The sequence below is a fragment of the Octopus sinensis genome, linkage group LG1, assembly GCF_006345805.1.
Source record: "Octopus sinensis linkage group LG1, ASM634580v1, whole genome shotgun sequence".
Taxonomy (NCBI): domain Eukaryota; kingdom Metazoa; phylum Mollusca; class Cephalopoda; order Octopoda; family Octopodidae; genus Octopus; species Octopus sinensis.
Window position 1 is genome coordinate 118,929,714 of NC_042997.1, and position 5,184 is coordinate 118,934,897.

Genomic DNA, 5,184 nt, shown 5'->3' on the forward strand with positions numbered 1-5,184 from the left:
TGCCCGCACTTAAAACATCTGGGCCTGCGTCCTTCCACCGAAACTCGTATGGAGTGCCCCTCCCCCACGAAGACTCTGTTTGGTAGGCTTTCCAACGTCGCATTTTCCGCCTGGATTATCATCTCCAGCTGCTGGCCTCTCCAGTGTTTTGCAATTTTTCTCTTCATACTTAAAATTGTCAATTTTGATTCAACATCAAAAATGACCGCTGTTGCCGCCCACATCACGTCGTAGCCCGTTGGTATATCTTCTAGGGTCACTTTTGCGGTTCTGCATCCTAAATATAAGGGTAGCAGTATTATACTCTCGTTTTTCAACGTTTGTGTCGAAATTTGCCTTGCTACTTCCGCCGTTTCAAAATGCGCCTCCACTGTAGCGCTTCTTGCACCTCGGTTGACATGACTAACTTTACTCCATATTGGAGCCATACACTTTTCGACCATTTCGTTTTTCACGTCGGTCATTCGTTTTTCCTTGATATTGTACACCCTGTAGGTGACCATTTTTTCCTTTATTGCTTGTATAGTTTCGGGGGGCGGTACCAATCGTGTTTCTTCGCCACTTTTTTGCACCAGCGATCTAAACTTGAATAATCTTTCCATTGATACCTCCATTTCTTCGACTTCGCCACCTACGGCGTCTGAAAAACTGGGTTTTGTCTGTGTTTCCTTTTGTTTAACAGTTGTTATACTTTCTCCCATCTCGGGAAAGTCTTTTTTTGAACTTAAGTCTAATTCCATATTAGACAACACAAACTTGTCACAAATGACAAGAGAATTTTTTTTTTTTTCCAAAAATAACCTATACAGGTTAAGAGTTCACACAAAACAGCACACAGAAATTTTCTACCCCGAAGGGCGAAAATTACTGGGTCAAAAACAGTTCAACAATGATATTACTTGTAACACGACAGAGTAGACAAACGGAAACGAACTCACACAACAATTTGCAGCAACAGAAAAATATTGGTATACGCCGAGGAAAAATTCAAAAAACACCAGGTAGCGATGAAAGTGAAGGCTCCTTTGCAAATAAATATAAGTTTTTCTAATGGCGTCTGCCACTGATGTCGAAAAACGAACAGTAAGCATAATTAAATCTCAGAATGAGATTGAAATAGTAATCGCTCGATAATGTAAAGTATAGAAGCCATCTTATCATGGCTAACCACATTGGGGAGGGGGTGTTACTGTAGCTTTATAGCCCAAGAGATCTTCGTCTCTAGCTGGCCTCTAGACACAATATCTGTGTCCTTGGAGTATTTGCAAAGGGAGGCCATCCCTTCCTCGCAAGCCTGAGTGATACGCTCGAACTAATTTCGGGATTGTTGTCCCTCGTCAACGGGCGGTAACCACCAAGTAGCGATGAAAGTGAAGGCTCCTTTGCAAATAGATATGAATTTTTTGTATATATATATATATATATATATATATATATATATATATATATATATATAGGATAGTGCTTATAGTAGCGAGAAGTTGAGGTTATAATAGATAATGGTGTCAGTGAGACCCAAATGTGTCAGGTATTGCTGATTAAGTGTATCACTTCTAAACTAACTATGATTTAAATTTGCTCTCACACCGTCTCCGATGAAGCGATATTATTAATTAATATCCTAGAAATAGGTGTAAGACCTGATATCTATAAATGCTCTAATATCTATACACCCTTGATTTTTTTTATCTTATTACGCAAAAAATTATCATATATATTCACAAAACCTCGCTAAGATAAGTATTTATTTATATTTAAGATCTTTAAATTGTAAATTTTAACATTTTATAAGTCTTTGGTGTAAATATATTTTTCTTATGTAAATATCGTTGTTGATGTAATGATCTAATTATCGTAATTTTCTATATAATTATTAGATATTAAATTTAAGTTTATTCGTAAGATATTACTTAGCGATAGATATGTTGTTTGATAGCAAGTATACGAGTTGTCTAAAGTTAAGTTTATGTATATACATGTATTAATAGCATTAATTGTAGTTTTAAATTTCTTATAATTAAAATTAGATAAACTTGGATAAACTTAGATATGTTTCGACCAAAGATTGGTCCAGGCCATGCTAACTTAATAGCATAACTTAAATTAATTTTATGTATTGGCTTATGTTTTTCACTGTTTGGTTTGCCTAATAGTGGTTTTATCTCTAATTTAATATAATATATATATATATATATATATACATATATGTATGTATGTATGTATGTATGTATGTATGTATGTATGTATGTATGTATGTATGTATGTATGTATGTATCTATGTATGTATTTGTGTGTATATGTTTGTATGTGTGTGTGTTTGTCCTCTCGAATATTGCTTGACAACCGATGCTGGTGCGTTTGCGTCCCTGTAACCTGGCGGTTCAGCAAAAACAGAGCGATGGAATAAGTACTACGCTTACAAAGAATAAGTCCTGGGGTCGATTTGATGGACTAAATGCTGTGCTCCAGCATTGCCGCAGTAAAACTGATACATGTAAAAAGTATATTCCTTTATCTGATGCAAGCGTCTTCATTGATTTAAGTGTTGGTGTGTTATTTTGCAAATGTTACTCATTTCAATTTACTCTCAGCGACTATGACTTAACTAAGTCATCTTTTTATTTATTTTTTTGTATTGTACTATTCTTCTCGCTCTCATTTTCCTAATTTCCAGAAGCATTTTCCTTATCTCATAGGCTCCTCTACTAGTGTTGCTGTGAAAACGGGAAACCTTAATCTGTATTCTACTTTTGTTGATCTTATCATTTAGCATCGTGTATTAATGTCATGATTTCGTATTGTACCTGATTATGAATTTTCACAGAAGTCCCTGGAATCAGGCTTATATGTAAACTAGCAGCTGAGCCCGGTTTCACCCGGTCTGTTTGGATGATGTGGCTATGAGTGTTTTTGCTTAGGCACAATCTAACTGCGTTTCTCAACCTTATCATTCCGGGTCCCCTGTTTTGATTGGAGCCTCCAGCTGTATGAAAATTTCCTGGCCCCACCCCGTCAAAAAACAGCTTCTAAGCAACTGGTTGTTTTAATGGGTGAAGAAAAAGGGGGATTCCATTAGAAAATGTTTTAATCGATTTTCTCGGTAAGTATGGGGGCTAGGAAAAAATACAAACCGCATTCCAATCTATGAACCCGTTTCTACATATGTGCCATTTTTCATCAGAATCCACCCAGCCGTTTGGCTGTGAACCTCACGACAAGAAAGAATACAACGATCGCCCATGTCCAACTTATATTATAGATAAGATCTCAAGTCTATATATAAATAAGATATCAAGCTTCAGAACATATTCCCCTTTAAATATGGCTCTGCGAAATCTCAGAAACGCAATTGCGACACAATTACATACAAAATGGGAAATAGAATATATAACTGTATCTGATGCTTTTTTCCGAGTACTAACACAGTACTAACACACACATAGACGCATACACACTCACGCGCACACGCACACACTCATATATATATATGAAATAAAATATTAAAGAACGCTGTGAGAGTTTGCTGATTCCAATAAAAGCAGCTAAGTAAACTTATCCAATGTTTCAAAAATAAAATTTTCAGAGAATTCTATTTTTCAAGTGTAAAATAACATTCGATTTCAGCTTCCATATTTGCTTATGTTTTGTGCATTAAAAAAAAAAACACAAATTGGACCATCTTCTGTTTTCGATACAACCGTTCTGAATGGCTGAATATTCCCTGTCGAGTGAAAATTGTCAGCATTTTAAAAATAAATAGTTCGGAATTATATTGAATTCATGTAATTATATTTATTTTGTGTGTTAATGTCTCCGTTACTATGCGGGTTCTTGCACGTTATAAAAGAGATTTGAAAAGTTACAAAGAACAAGCACCTTGTGTGCATACAGTCAATCGATCTATATTCTATATTTTCCTTTCAAAATTAAGAAACTCATTGAAATAAATTTAAAGAGTTAAACTCCATGGATTCTCAGAATTCCTATTAACCAATAATAATATCCTTTATGCAAGCAGGTCTATTGAAAATCTGGAGGAATATTTCCAATATTTAAATTCTGCAATTATTTGGCTTCAACATTTCTTTACAACAGATTTTAATAATAATGTTGTTGTTTTTTTTATCTATTCAGACTCATTGCAGACGAGCGTATTTTTAATACTGCTAAAAATTATGAAACACTTCAGCACATTCTTTTTACTCCAGTACCCACAGATATTTCGAAAACTTTGCATTACTATTCAACATTCTTGAAATTTATAAAGATTCCTATAGAAGTAGATAATATTTTTTTTACAAAACTACAGAAATATCTATGAGTTTAGTCATAAAACAACAGAACCGACTGCCGTTGGCGATCATGTGTCATTATCGTTGCTACAGCAACAATAATGACACATGATAGACAACGACAGTTTATAAAGCGGAAAAATATCCCCTCTATACATTAAGAGATGGACCAATATGATGGAATATTATAAACGACTCGTAAGGAGGCTAAAAGGAAAAAAAAGTAATATTGGAAGATATAAAGATTATTAAAGTAGGAGAAATTTCAGCTTTACAATTAACTTCAAAGTATTAAATTTCTGAGGACCAGAGGAAGATGAAAATGAGCCCAATATGTTGCAACATAATGCTGTAGCCGTTCAATAATTCCGTTTTGACAGCAATGACGTGGGAAGACTGGATTATACAAACACAGCAAGAAGAAAAGAAATCGTTATAGAAGTAAATCATTAATCAGCTGGCAGTTATGTTGCTATGTAACTGGCTGCAAGTTAGCGACCAGTCAAGAGAAGTGTATTAATAATCAATAACAGATCTAATGACATGCACAGACTCAAATTTTGGAATAGAAATATCTCAACAAAACAGAATAGCAAGGTTCTTTCTGCGAATCACACTCTTGGGGCCATGTTCTCTTTAATAAATGAGTGAAAAATGAATGTATATCATACATTTGACAAATTATGCGGAGACAAACAAAACCAGAATGCTAATGTTTTTAAATTTGGCAGATTGAAAGACCTATTTGCATGATGTATTGCAATATCAACTTCAAAATACGTATAGAAGATATGAATCGGGATAGAAGCACCGCATCGTATTACAGTCATTAGAACATCAGCGAATATATGGGAACAGCGACACAACTGCACCGGGGCTTGGAGTAGTGATT